Source organism: Oncorhynchus mykiss, chromosome 12 (assembly GCF_057628025.1).
Source record: "Oncorhynchus mykiss isolate SJ-2025 chromosome 12, ASM5762802v1, whole genome shotgun sequence".
Classification (NCBI taxonomy): Eukaryota; Metazoa; Chordata; class Actinopteri; order Salmoniformes; family Salmonidae; genus Oncorhynchus; species Oncorhynchus mykiss.
The window spans coordinates 13,128,799-13,144,755 of NC_143033.1; positions in this window are offsets into that span (position 1 = coordinate 13,128,799).

The window sequence follows — 15,957 nt, forward strand, 5'->3', positions numbered from 1 at the left end:
CAAGACCAAAGAGCTGTCAAAGGACACCAGAAACAAAATTGTAGACCTGCACCAGGCTGGAAAGACTGAATCTGCAATAGGTAAGCAGCTTGGTTTGAAGAAATCAACTGTGGGAGCAATTATTAGAAATGGAAGACATACAAGACCACTGATAATCTCCCTCGATCTGGGGCTCCACGCAAGATCTCACCCCATGGGGTCAAAATGATCACAAGAACGGTGAGCAAAAATCCCAGAACCACACGGGGGGACCTGCAGAGAGCTGGGACCAAAGTAACAAAGCCTACCATCAGTAACACACTACGCCGCCAGGGACTCAAATCCTGCAGTGCCAGACGTGTCCCCCTGCTTAAGCCAGTACATGTCCAGGCCCGTCTGAAGTTTGCTAGAGAGCATTTGGATCATCCAGAAGAAGATTGGGAGAATGTCATATGGTCAGATGAAACCAAAATATAACTTTTTGGTAAAAACTCAACTCGTCGTGATGTAGGACAAAGAATGCTGAGTTGCGTCCAAAGAACACCATACCTACTGTGAAGCATGGGGGTGGAAACATCATGCTTTGGGGCTGTTTTTCTGCAAAGGGACCAGGACAACTGATCCGTGTAAAGGAAAGAATGAATGGGACCATGTATCGTGAGATTTTGAGTGAAAACCTCCTTCCATCAGCAAGGACATTGAAGATGAAACGTGGCTGGGTCTTTCAGCATGACAACGATCCCAAACACACCGCCCAGGCAACGAAGGAGTGGCTTCGTAAGAAGCATTTCAAGGTCCTGGAGTGGCCTAGCCAGTCTCCAGATCTCAACCCCATAGAAAATCTTTGGAGGGAGTTAAAAGTCTGTGTTGCCCAGCAACAGCCCCAAAATATCACTGCTCTAGAGGAGATCTGCATTGAGGAATGGGCCAAAATACCAGCAACCATGTGTGAAAATCTTGTGAAGACTTACAGAAAATGTTTGACCTCTGTCATTGCCAACAAAGGGTATATAACAAAGTATTGAGATAAATTGTCATGTACTGTCATGTTGTGTCTTGTCTCTGTCCTTTCCCTTCACCCTGTCTCCCTCTGCTGGTCGTTGTTAGGTTACCTTTTCTCCCCCGCTTTCCCCCAGCTGTTCCTTGTCTCCTCTAACTACCCATTCACCCCGTTTCCCACCTGTTCCCTTTTTTCCCTCTGATTAGGTCCCTATATCTCTCTCTGTTTCTGTTCCTGTCCTTGTCGGATTCTTGTTTGTTGTGTTTCATGCCTGAGCCAGACTATCGTCATGTTTGCTGTAACCTTGTCCTGTCCTGTCGGAATCTGCCGGTCTATCTGAGCCTACCTATGTTTGGTTATTAAAGAAGCTCTGTTTAAGTTAGTTCGCTTTTGGGTCCTCATTCACTCACCATAACAGAAGAATCCGACCAAGAATGGACCCAGCGACTTCGGATCCTCTCCACTCAGCCGTCGGGATCCAGGGAGCGATGCTAGGCAGACACGAGCAGGAAGTGTCTGCTGCTCGACATGCCGTTGAGACCCTGGCCACCCAAGTCTCCAACCTCACAGAACAGGTTCACCATCTCCGCCTCGATCCACCGGCCACTTCCAGGGCTTTCGAATCTCCGGAGCCCAGAATCAATAACCCGCCGTGTTACTCTGGGGAGCCCACTGAATGCCGCTCGTTCCTCACCCAGTGTGATATTGTGTTTTCTCTCCAGCCCAACACTTACTCCAGGAGCACTGCTCGTGTCGCCTACGTCATATCTCTCCTTATTGGACGGGCTCGTGAGTGGGGCACGGCAATCTGGGAGGCAAGGGCTGAGTGTACTAACCAGTATCAAGACTTTAAGGAGGAGATGATACGGGTTTTTGATCGATCTGTTTTTGGGGAGGAGGCTTCCAGGGCCCTGTCTTCCCTATGTCAAGGCAATCGATCCATAACAGACTACTCTATTGAGTTTCGCACTCTTGCTGTCTCCAGTGGCTGGAACGAGCCGGCCTTGCTCGCTCGTCTTCTGGAGGGTTTCCGCGCAGAGGTAAAGGATGAGATTCTCTCCCGGGAGGTTCCTTCCAGCGTGGATTCCTTGATTGAACTCGCTATTCGCATTGAGCGACGGGTTGATCTTCGTCACCGAGCTCGTGGAAAGGAGCTCGCGCTCTCCGTCGCCTCCCTCTCCGCATCACTACCATCTTCCTCTGCCGGCTCGGGTGCTGAGCCCATGCAGCTGGGAGGTATCCGCATCTCGACTAAGGAGAGGGAACGGAGAATCACCAACCGCCTCTGTCTCTATTGCGGTTCCGCTGGTCATTTTGTCACTTCATGTCCAGTAAAAGGCCAGAGCTCGTCAGTAAGCGGAGGGCTACTGGTGAGCGCTACTACTCCTGTCTCTCCTTCAAGATCCTGCACTACCTTGTCGGTCCATCTACGCTGGACCGGTTCGTCAGCTTCCTGCAGTGCCTTAATAGACTCTGGGGCGGAGGGCTGTTTTATGGACGAGACCTGGGCTCGGGAACATGACATTCCTCTCAGACAGTTAAAGGAGCCCACGGCCTTGTTCGCCCTGGATGGTAGTCCTCTCCCCAGGATTCAGCGTGAGACGCTACCTTTAACCCTCACTGTTTCTGGTAATCATAGTGAAACCATTTCTTTTTTAATTTTTCGTTCACCTTTTACACCTGTTGTTTTGGGCCATCCCTGGCTAGTTTGTCATAATCCTTCCATTAATTGGTCTAGTAATTCTATCCTCTCCTGGAACGTCTCTTGTCATGTGAAATGTTTAATGTCTGCTATCCCTCCTGTTTCCTCTGTCTCTTCTTCACAGGAGGAGCCTGGTGATTTGACAGGGGTGCCGGAGGAATATCACGATCTGCGCACGGTGTTCAGTCGGTCCAGGGCCACCTCTCTTCCTCCACACCGGTCGTATGATTGTAGTATTGATCTCCTTCCGGGAACCACCCCCCCCCCGGGGTAGACTATACTCTCTGTCGGCTCCCGAACGTAAGGCTCTCGAAGATTATTTGTCTGTAGCTCTTGACGCCGGTACCATAGTCCCCTCCTCCTCTCCCGCCGGAGCGGGGTTTTTTTTTGTCAAGAAGAAGGACGGGTCTCTGCGCCCCTGCATAGATTATCGAGGGCTGAATGACATAACAGTGAAGAATCGTTATCCGCTTCCTCTTATGTCTTCAGCCTTCGAGATCCTGGAGGGAGCCAGGTTTTTCACTAAGTTGGACCTTCGTAACGCTTACCATCTCGTGCGCATCAGGGAGGGGGACGAGTGGAAGACGGCGTTTAACACTCCGTTAGGGCACTTTGAATACCGGGTTCTTCCTTTCGGCCTCGCTAACGCTCCAGCTGTCTTTCAGGCATTAGTCAATGATGTCCTGAGAGACATGCTGAACATCTTTGTTTTCGTTTACCTTGACGATATCCTGATTTTTTCACCGTCACTCCAGATTCATGTTCAGCACGTTCGACGTGTCCTCCAGCGCCTTTTAGAGAATTGTCTTTTTGTGAAGGCTGAGAAGTGCACTTTTCATGCCTCCTCCGTCACATTTCTCGGTTCTGTTATTTCCGCTGAAGGCATTAAGATGGATCCCGCTAAGGTCCAAGCTGTCATTGATTGGCCCGTCCCTAAGTCACGCGTCGAGCTGCAGCGCTTTCTCGGCTTCGCGAACTTCTATCGTCGTTTCATCCGTAATTTCGGTCAGGTGGCAGCTCCTCTCACAGCCCTTACTTCTGTCAAGACGTGCTTTAAGTGGTCCGTTTCCGCCCAGGGAGCTTTTGATCTCCTCAAGAATCGTTTTACATCCGCTCCTATCCTTGTTACACCTGACGTCTCTAGACAGTTCGTTGTCGAGGTTGACGCGTCAGAGGTGGGCGTGGGAGCCATCCTTTCTCAGCGCTCCCTCTCTGACGACAAGGTCCACCCATGCGCGTATTTTTCTCATCGCCTGTCGCCGTCGGAACGTAACTATGATGTGGGTAACCGCGAACTGCTCGCCATCCGGTTAGCCCTAGGCGAATGGCGACAGTGGTTGGAGGGGGCGACCGTTCCTTTTGTCGTTTGGACTGACCATAGGAACCTTGAGTACATCCGTTCTGCCAAACGACTTAATGCGCGTCAGGCGCGTTGGGCGCTGTTTTTCGCTCGTTTCGAGTTCGTGATTTCTTATCGTCCGGGCTCTAAGAACACCAAGCCTGATGCTTTGTCTCGTCTCTTCAGTTCTTCAGTAGCCTCCACTGACCCCGAGGGGATTCTCCCTGAGGGGCGTGTTGTCGGGTTGACTGTCTGGGGAATTGAGAGGCAGGTAAAACAAGCGCTCACTCACACTCCGTCGCCGCGCGCTTGTCCTAGGAACCTTCTTTTCGTTCCCGTTCCTACTCGTCTGGCCGTTCTTCAGTGGGCTCACTCTGCCAAGTTAGCCGGCCACCCTGGCGTTCGGGGTACGCTTGCTTCCATTCGCCAGCGTTTTTGGTGGCCCACCCGGGAGCATGACACGCGTCGTTTCGTGGCTGCTTGTTCGGTCTGCGCGCAGACTAAGTCCGGTAACTCTCCTCCTGCCGGCCGTCTCAGGCCGCTTCCTATTCCCTCTCGACCGTGGTCTCACATCGCCTTAGATTTTGTCACCGGACTGCCTTCGTCAGCGGGGAAGACTGTTATTCTTACGGTTGTCGATAGGTTCTCTAAGGCGGCTCATTTCATTCCCCTTGCTAAGCTTCCTTCTGCTAAAGAGACGGCACAAATCATCATCGAGAATGTTTTCAGAATTCATGGCCTTCCGTCAGACGTCGTTTCGGACAGAGGTCCGCAATTCACGTCTCAATTTTGGAGGGAGTTTTGCCGTTTGATTGGGGCTTCCGTCAGTCTCTCTTCCGGCTTTCACCCCCAGTCTAACGGTCAAGCAGAACGGGCCAATCAGACTATTGGTCGCATCTTACGCAGTCTTTCTTTTCGTAACCCTGCGTCTTGGTCAGAACAGCTCCCCTGGGCAGAATACGCCCACAACTCGCTTCCTTCGTCTGCGACCGGGCTATCTCCTTTTCAGAGTAGCCTCGGGTACCAGCCTCCGCTGTTCTCATCTCAGTTCGCCGAGTCCAGCGTCCCCTCCGCTCAGGCTTTTGTCCAACGTTGCGAGCGCACCTGGAAGAGGGTCAGGTCTGCACTTTGCCGTTATAGGACGCAGACTGTGAGGGCTGCTAATAAGCGTAGAACTAAGAGTCCTAGATATTGTCGCGGTCAGAGAGTTTGGCTCTCCACTCAGAACCTTCCCCTTAAGACGGCTTCTCGCAAGTTGACCCCGCGGTTCATTGGTCCGTTCCGTATTTCTCGGGTCATTAATCCTGTCGCAGTTCGACTTCTTCTTCCGCGATACCTTCGTCGCGTCCACCCGGTCTTCCATGTCTCCTGCATCAAGCCCGTCCTTCGCGCCCCCGCTCGTCTCCCCCCCCCCCCCCCCCATCCTTGTCGAGGGCGCACCCATCTACAGGGTCCGTAGAATTTTGGACATGCGTCCTCGGGGCCGTGGTCACCAGTACCTCGTAGATTGGGAGGGGTACGGTCCTGAGGAGAGGAGTTGGGTTCCCTCTCGGGACGTGCTGGACCGTGCGCTGATCGAGGATTTCCTCCGTTGCCGCCAGGTTTCCTCCTCGAGTGCGCCAGGAGGCGCTCGGTGAGTGGGGGGGTACTGTCATGTACTGTCATGTTGTGTCTTGTCTCTGTCCTTTCCCTTCACCCTGTCTCCCTCTGCTGGTCGTTGTTAGGTTACCTTTTCTCCCCCGCTTTCCCCCAGCTGTTCCTTGTCTCCTCTAACTACCCATTCACCCCGTTTCCCACCTGTTCCCTTTTTTCCCTCTGATTAGGTCCCTATATCTCTCTCTGTTTCTGTTCCTGTCCTTGTCGGATTCTTGTTTGTTGTGTTTCATGCCCGAGCCAGACTATCGTCATGTTTGCTGTAACCTTGTCCTGTCCTGTCGGAATCTGCCGGTCTATCTGAGCCTACCTATGTTTGGTTATTAAAGAAGCTCTGTTTAAGTTAGTTCGCTTTTGGGTCCTCATTCACTCACCATAACATAAATTTTTGTTATTGACCAAATACTTATTTTCCACCATAATTTGCAAATAAATTCATAAAAAATCCTACAATGTGATTTTCTGGATTGTTTTTCTTCTCATTTTGTCTGTCATAGTTGAAGTGTACCTATGATGAAAATTACAGGCCTCTCTCATCTTTTTAAGTGGGAGAACTTGCACAATTGGTGGCTGACTAAATACTTTTTTGCCCCACTGTATTTCTGTATTTCATTTTCAATAAATGTGCAAACATTTCTAAAAACATTTATTCACTTTGTCATTATGGGGTATTGTTTGTCGATGAGCGAGAAAAACAAAACAATTTTATCCATTTTAATTCAGGCTGTAAGAAACCAAAATGTGTAATAGGGGTATGGGGGGTATATGAATACTTTCTGAAGGCACTGTAGCTTCCACACACAGACACGCACACACACACACACACACACACACACACACACACACACACACACACACACACACACACACACACACACACACACACACACACACACACACACAGCTGGTTGCTGATAAACACAGTTTCCACGTACTGTACTAGATGGAATTGGGGAACTGCAGGGTTGATTAAATTCATGCATAGCGAGACAACGCTGCAACTCCAATTTCAGTGGTGTCAGATAACTCAGTATATGAGACTATGTTATGCCCAAGTGGCATGAAATCAGATGACAATGAGCACTGTGATCAAGATGTTATGACTGTTGAGTGTTGCACGTATTCCCTATTGCCCGAACAGAGACAGAATAGTACTATGTTTTATTGTGAATGCAGTGTGTGAAGCATTACTTCCTGGGTTTGATTTCAGAGACCCTCTCACAGAGAGAGATGGACATCATAAAGACTGGCCAGCACTGTCTAGGAGACTACAATACTTCCTGTGTTTGACGACAAAGACCCTCGATGAGAGAGATCGTTAAGATGATAGTAACTATTTAACACATTCCCTATCTGACAGTATCACAAAAGTACAGTTTCATCAATAGTGTAGATTGCTGTGTGTGAAGCACTACTTCTCAGCCAGAGAGTAACATCACAGAGACCCTTTTCTGCATGTAGAGTGATGGGTATGTTGACATTTCTTCCTGGGTGTGACGTCAGAGAAGCTGGAAACAGAGCAAAACAGACATCATAGTGAGGCCAGAGTAGCCTGTCCTTCTGCACTTTGAGTGACGAGAACAAAGAGAAATGGGAGCGAGGGAGAGAGAGGTCGCGAGTGAGAGAAGAGAGAAGGGAGAGAGAGAGAGAGAGAGCGAGGGAGGGACAAGGGAGAGAAGGGAGAGAAAGAGGGAGCGAGGGATGGAGGGAGAGAGCACAAGGGAGAGAAGGGACAGAGAGAGGGAGCGAGGGAGAGAAGGGAGAGAGAGGGAGAGAGGGAGCGAGGGAGAGAAGGGACAGAGACAGGGAGTGAGGGAGAGAAGGGAGAGAAGGGAGAGAGAGAGGGAGCGAGGGAGAGAAGGGAGAGAAGGGACAGAGAGAGGGAGCGAGGGAGAGAAGGGACAGAGAGAGGGAGCGAGGGAGAGAAGGGACAGAGAGAGGGAGCAAGGGAGAGAAGGGACAGAGAGAGGAAGCGAGGGAGAGAAGGGAGAGAGAGAGGAAGCGAGGGAGAGAAGGGAGAGAAGAGACAGAGAGAGGGAGTGAGGGAGAGAAGGGAGAGAGGGAGAGAGAGAGGGAGCGAGGGAGAGAAGGGAGAGAGAGAGGGAGCGAGGGAGTGAAGGGAGAGAGAGAGGGAGCGAGGGAGCGAGGAAGAGAAGGGAGAGAGAGAGGGAGCGAGGGAGAGAAGGGAGAGAACAGAGTGGCAACATGAGACAGAGAGAAAAAGGGCTAATTTCAATGCTACCCTCTTTCCTCTACATTTGTCCTTTCTATTGTCTGTCTGTAAATGGACTAGCCATTGAACGCATGCAGTACATGGTCATGTTGCCAGGTCTGTGTTTCCAGGTCTGGTACAGATGATATAGGATATAGGATATGATATGATATCCACCCAGTATTACCAGAAAATGGGTTCAAATGTGATTTTTCTGGTTGAAATTGTATGGCAAAACCCAAGCCATGAACAGGTACTTGCAGAATTCTCTCACTGGGCATCACAACCCCATGTTCCTCACTCAATCCCATGTTCCTTTACCCAAAAGTAGAGCCCCCCCCCCCCCCCACATGGATACTTCGACAAGATTCACTATAATGAATCACTCTCTCTTCTCTTTCTCCTGCTTCACAGCTCTCTGACATCACAACACCCAGCACCTTGAACCTCCATTCATTTAGCTGCTCTACTAGTTCACAAGGTAGATGGGAGTGAGGGAAGAGTGAGAGACGAGTGAGAGAAAAGTGAGGGAAGAGTTTGAGAGAGAGAGGACAGGGAGAGTGAGGGAGAGAAGAGACAGATAAAATGATGGGATGGGAGAAGTGAGGTGGGAATGGAGAGAACTCAAAGGCTGTGGAGAGGAAAGGGAGAGGGAGAGAGAGAGAGAACGAGACAGAGAGAGAGAGAGAGACAGACACCAACACACACAAGGAAAAATATATATATGTCACGTTCTGACCATAGTTCTGTTATTTTATTCTTTGTTTTAGTATGGTCAGGGCGTGAGTTGGGGTGGGCAGTATATGTTTGTTTTTCTATGTTGGTTTTCCTATGTTGGTTTTTGTTTTCGGCCTAGTATGGTTTTCAATCAGAGGCAGGTGTCGTTAGTTGTCTCTGATTGAGAATCATACTTAGGTAGCCTGGGTTTCAATTTTGGTTTGTGGGTGTTTGTTTTCCATGTGAGTGTTTGGTCCACACGGTACTGTTTCGGTTTTCGTTCGTTCACGTTATTGTTCTGTATTTCAGTGTTCAGTTCGTTTCATGAAATATTACATCATGAACACTTACCACGCTGCGCTTTGGTCCGATCCTTCTTCCACCGCTGAATGCCGTTACAGAAACACCCACCACAAAAGGACCAAGCAGCGTGGTAACGGGCAGCAGCAGCAGCAGCAGCGATGTCAGGACTCCTGGACATGGGAGGGCGTTTTGGACGGCAAGGGTTGCTACACATTGTAGGAGATCCTGGCTGGAAAGGTTCGCCTCCCACGGGAACAGCTGGAGGCAGCTAGGAGAGCAGAGGCAGCCGGGGAGAGGAGCCAGCGATACGAGGGAACACGGCTGACAAGGAAGCCCGAGAGGCAGCCACAAAAATGTAGATAGATAGAAAGATAGTTGAAACAGTTGAGACAGTTGAAATAGTTGAGACAGTTGACATAGTTGAGACAGTTGACATAGTTGAGACAGTTGAGACAAGTGAGACATTTGAGATAGTTGAGACAGTTGATATAGTTGAGACAGTTGAAATAGTTGAGACAGTTAAGACAGTTGAGACAGTTGATATAGTTGAGACAGTTAAGACAGTTGAGACATTTGAGATAGTTGAGACAGTTGATATAGTTGAGACAGTTGAAATAGTTGATACAGTTGATATAGTTGAGACAGTTGAAATAGTTGATACAGTTGATATAGTTGAGACAGTTGAAATAGTTGAGACAGTTGATATAGTTGAGACAGTTGAAATAGTTGAGACAGTTGAAATAGTTGAGACAGTTGAGACAGTTGAAATAGTTGAGACAGTTGAGACAGTTGATATAGTTGAGACAGTTTATATAGTTGAGACAGTTGAAATAGTTGAGACAGTTGAGACAGTTGATATAGTTGAGACAGTTTATATAGTTGAGACAGTTGAAATAGTTGAGACAGTTGAGACAGTTGAGACAGTTGAGACAGTTGAGATAGTTGAGATAGTTGAGACAGTTAAGACAGTTGAAACAGTTGATATAGTTGAGACAGTTGATATAGTTGAGACAGTTAAGACAGTTGAGACAGTTGAGACATTTGAGACAGTTGAGACAGTTGAGACATTTGAGACAGTTAAGACAGTTGAGACATTTGAGACAGTTAAGACAGTTGAGACATTTGAGATAGTTGATATAGTTGATATAGTTGAGACAGTTGAAATAGTTGAGACAGTTGAAATAGTTGAGACAGTTGAGACATTTGAGACAGTTGAGACAGTTGAGACAGTTGAAACAGTTGATATAGTTGAGACAGTTGATATAGTTGAGACAGTTAAGACAGTTGAGACAGTTGAGACAGTTGATATAGTTGAGACATTTGAGATAGTTGAGACATTTGAGATAGTTGAGACAGTTGATATAGTTGAGACAGTTGAAATAGTTGACACAGTTGATATAGTTGAGACAGTTGATATAGTTGAGACAGTTGAGACAGTTGAAATAGTTGAGACAGTTGACATAGTTGAGACAGTTGATATAGTTGAGACAGTTGATATAGTTGAGACAGTTGATATAGTTGAGACAGTTGAAATAGTTGAGACAGTTGAAATAGTTGAGACAGTTGAGACATTTGAGACAGTTGAGACAGTTGAGATAGTTGAGATAGTTGAGACAGTTAAGACAGTTGAAACAGTTGATATAGTTGAGACAGTTGATATAGTTGAGACAGTTAAGACAGTTGAGACATTTGAGACAGTTGAGATAGTTGAGACAGTTGAGATAGTTGAGACAGTTGATACAGTTGAGACAGTTGAGATAGTTAAGACAGTTGAAACAGTTGATATAGTTGAGACAGTTGAGACATTTGAGACAGTTGAGATAGTTGAGACAGTTGAGACATTTGAGACAGTTGATATAGTTGAGACAGTTGAGATAGTTGAGACAGTTGATACAGTTGAGACAGTTGAGATAGTTGAGACAGTTGAGACAGTTGAGATAGTTGAGATAGTTGATACAGTTGATATAGTTGAGACAGTTGATATAGTTGAGACAGTTAAGACAGTTGAGACATTTGAGACAGTTGAGATAGTTGAGACAGTTGAGATAGTTGAGACAGTTGAGACAGTTGAAATAGTTGATATAGTTAAGACAGTTGAAACAGTTGATATAGTTGAGACAGTTGAGACAGTTGATATAGTTGAGACAGTTGAGACATTTGAGACAGTTGATATAGTTGAGACAGTTGAGATAGTTGAGACAGTTGATACAGTTGAGACAGTTGAGATAGTTAAGACAGTTGAGACATTTGACACAGTTGAGACAGTTGAGACATTTGAGACAGTTAAGACAGTTGAGACATTTGAGACAGTTAAGACAGTTGAGACATTTGAGATAGTTGATATAGTTGATATAGTTGAGACAGTTGAGACAGTTGAGACAGTTGAGACAGTTGATATAGTTGAGACAGTTAAGACAGTTGAGACATTTGAGATAGTTGAGACAGTTGATATAGTTGAGACAGTTGAAATAGTTGATACAGTTGATATAGTTGAGACAGTTGAAATAGTTGATACAGTTGATATAGTTGAGACAGTTGAAATAGTTGAGACAGTTGATATAGTTGAGACAGTTGAAATAGTTGAGACAGTTGAAATAGTTGAGACAGTTGAGACAGTTGAAATAGTTGAGACAGTTGAGACAGTTGATATAGTTGAGACAGTTTATATAGTTGAGACAGTTGAAATAGTTGAGACAGTTGAGACAGTTGATATAGTTGAGACAGTTTATATAGTTGAGACAGTTGAAATAGTTGAGACAGTTGAGACAGTTGAGACAGTTGAGACAGTTGAGATAGTTGAGATAGTTGAGACAGTTAAGACAGTTGAAACAGTTGATATAGTTGAGACAGTTGATATAGTTGAGACAGTTAAGACAGTTGAGACAGTTGAGACATTTGAGACAGTTGAGACAGTTGAGACATTTGAGACAGTTAAGACAGTTGAGACATTTGAGACAGTTAAGACAGTTGAGACATTTGAGATAGTTGATATAGTTGATATAGTTGAGACAGTTGAAATAGTTGAGACAGTTGAAATAGTTGAGACAGTTGAGACATTTGAGACAGTTGAGACAGTTGAGACAGTTGAAACAGTTGATATAGTTGAGACAGTTGATATAGTTGAGACAGTTAAGACAGTTGAGACAGTTGAGACAGTTGATATAGTTGAGACATTTGAGATAGTTGAGACATTTGAGATAGTTGAGACAGTTGATATAGTTGAGACAGTTGAAATAGTTGACACAGTTGATATAGTTGAGACAGTTGATATAGTTGAGACAGTTGAGACAGTTGAAATAGTTGAGACAGTTGACATAGTTGAGACAGTTGATATAGTTGAGACAGTTGATATAGTTGAGACAGTTGATATAGTTGAGACAGTTGAAATAGTTGAGACAGTTGAAATAGTTGAGACAGTTGAGACATTTGAGACAGTTGAGACAGTTGAGATAGTTGAGATAGTTGAGACAGTTAAGACAGTTGAAACAGTTGATATAGTTGAGACAGTTGATATAGTTGAGACAGTTAAGACAGTTGAGACATTTGAGACAGTTGAGATAGTTGAGACAGTTGAGATAGTTGAGACAGTTGATACAGTTGAGACAGTTGAGATAGTTAAGACAGTTGAAACAGTTGATATAGTTGAGACAGTTGAGACATTTGAGACAGTTGAGATAGTTGAGACAGTTGAGACATTTGAGACAGTTGATATAGTTGAGACAGTTGAGATAGTTGAGACAGTTGATACAGTTGAGACAGTTGAGATAGTTGAGACAGTTGAGACAGTTGAGATAGTTGAGATAGTTGATACAGTTGATATAGTTGAGACAGTTGATATAGTTGAGACAGTTAAGACAGTTGAGACATTTGAGACAGTTGAGATAGTTGAGACAGTTGAGATAGTTGAGACAGTTGAGACAGTTGAAATAGTTGATATAGTTAAGACAGTTGAAACAGTTGATATAGTTGAGACAGTTGAGACAGTTGATATAGTTGAGACAGTTGAGACATTTGAGACAGTTGATATAGTTGAGACAGTTGAGATAGTTGAGACAGTTGATACAGTTGAGACAGTTGAGATAGTTAAGACAGTTGAGACATTTGACACAGTTGAGACAGTTGAGACATTTGAGACAGTTAAGACAGTTGAGACATTTGAGACAGTTAAGACAGTTGAGACATTTGAGATAGTTGATATAGTTGATATAGTTGAGACAGTTGAGACAGTTGAGACAGTTGAGACAGTTGATATAGTTGAGACATTTGAGATAGTTGAGACATTTGAGATAGTTGAGACAGTTGATATAGTTGAGACAGTTTAAATAGTTGACACAGTTGATATAGTTGAGACAGTTGATATAGTTGAGACAGTTGAGACAGTTGAAATAGTTGAGACAGTTGACATAGTTGAGACAGTTGATATAGTTGAGACAGTTGAAATAGTTGAGACAGTTGAGACAGTTTATATAGTTGAGACAGTTGAAATAGTTGAGACAGTTGAGACAGTTGAAATAGTTGAGACAGTTGATATAGTTGAGACAGTTGAAATAGTTGAGACAGTTGAGACAGTTGATATAGTTGAGACAGTTTATATAGTTGAGACAGTTGAAATAATTGAGACAGTTGAAATAGTTGAGACAGATGAGACAGTTGATATAGTTGAGACAGTTTATATAGTTGAGACAGTTGAAATAGTTGAGACAGTTGAAACAGTTGAAATAGTTGAGACAGTTGAAATAGTTGAGACAGTTGAGATAGTTGATATAGTTGAGACAGTTAAGACAGTTGAGACATTTGAGACTGTTGAAATAGTTGAAATAGTTGAGACAGTTGAAATAGTTGAGACAATTGATATAGTTGATATAGTTGAGACAGTTGAGACAGTTGATATAGTTGAGACAGTTGAGACAGTTGATATAGTTGAGACAGTTGATATAGTTGAGACAGTTTATATAGTTGAGACAGTTGAAATAGTTGAGACAGTTGAAATAGTTGAGACAGTTGAGACAGTTGATATAGTTGAGACAGTTTATATAGTTGAGACAGTTGAAATAGTTGAAATAGTTGAGACAGTTGAAACAGTTGAAATAGTTGAGACAGTTGAAATAGTTGAGACAGTTGATATAGTTGAGACAGTTGATATAGTTGAGATAGTTGAGACAGTTGAAATAGTTGAGACAGTTGAGATAGTTGAGACAGTTGATATAGTTGAGATAGTTGAGACAGTTGAAATAGTTGAGACAGTTGAGACAGTTGATATAGTTGAGACAGTTGATATAGTTGAGACAGTTGAAATAGTTGAGACAGTTGAGACAGTTGATATAGTTGAGACAGTTTATATAGTTGAGACAGTTGAAATAATTGAGACAGTTGAAATAGTTGAGACAGATGAGACAGTTGATATAGTTGAGACAGTTTATATAGTTGAGACAGTTGAAATAGTTGAGACAGTTGAAACAGTTGAAATAGTTGAGACAGTTGAAATAGTTGAGACAGTTGAGATAGTTGATATAGTTGAGACGGTTAAGACAGTTGAGACATTTGAGACTGTTGAAATAGTTGAAATAGTTGAGACAGTTGAAATAGTTGAGACAATTGATATAGTTGATATAGTTGAGACAGTTGAGACAGTTGATATAGTTGAGACAGTTGAGACAGTTGATATAGTTGAGACAGTTTATATAGTTGAGACAGTTGAAATAGTTGAGACAGTTGAAATAGTTGAGACAGTTGATATAGTTGAGACAGTTTATATAGTTGAGACAGTTGAAATAGTTGAAATTGTTGAGACAGTTGAAACAGTTGAAATAGTTGAGACAGTTGAAATAGTTGAAATAGTTGAGACAGTTGAAATAGTTGAGACAGTTGAGATAGTTGATATAGTTGAGACAGTTAAGACAGTTGAGACATTTGAGACTGTTGAAATAGTTGAAATAGTTGAGACAGTTGAAATAGTTGAGACAGTTGATATAGTTGATATAGTTGAGACAGTTGATATAGTTGAGACAGTTTATATAGTTGAGACAGTTGAAATAGTTGAGACAGTTGAAAATGTTGAGACAGTTGAGACAGTTGATATAGTTGAGACAGTTTATATAGTTGAGACAGTTGAAATAGTTGAGACAGTTGAAACAGTTGAAATAGTTGAGACAGTTGAAATAGTTGAGACAGTTGAGATAGTTGATATAGTTGAGACAGTTTATATAGTTGAGACAGTTGAAATAATTGAGACAGTTGAAATAGTTGAGACAGATGAGACAGTTGATATAGTTGAGACAGTTTATATAGTTGAGACAGTTGAAATAGTTGAGACAGTTGAAACAGTTGAAATAGTTGAGACAGTTGAAATAGTTGAGACAGTTGAGATAGTTGATATAGTTGAGACGGTTAAGACAGTTGAGACATTTGAGACTGTTGAAATAGTTGAAATAGTTGAGACAGTTGAAATAGTTGAGACAATTGATATAGTTGATATAGTTGAGACAGTTGAGACAGTTGATATAGTTGAGACAGTTGAGACAGTTGATATAGTTGAGACAGTTTATATAGTTGAGACAGTTGAAATAGTTGAAATTGTTGAGACAGTTGAAATAGTTGAGACAATTGATATAGTTGATATAGTTGAGACAGTTGAGACAGTTGATATAGTTGAGACAGTTTATATAGTTGAGACAGTTGAGACAGTTAAGACAGTTGAGACATTTGAGACAGTTGAGATAGTTGAGACAGTTGAGATAGTTGAGACAGTTGAGACAGTTGAAATAGTTGATATAGTTAAGACAGTTGAAACAGTTGATATAGTTGAGACAGTTGAGACAGTTGATATAGTTGAGACAGTTGAGACATTTGAGACAGTTGATATAGTTGAGACAGTTGAGATAGTTGAGACAGTTGATACAGTTGAGACAGTTGAGATAGTTAAGACAGTTGAGACATTTGACACAGTTGAGACAGTTGAGACATTTGAGACAGTTAAGACAGTTGAGACATTTGAGACAGTTAAGACAGTTGAGACATTTGAGATAGTTGATATAGTTGATATAGTTGAGACA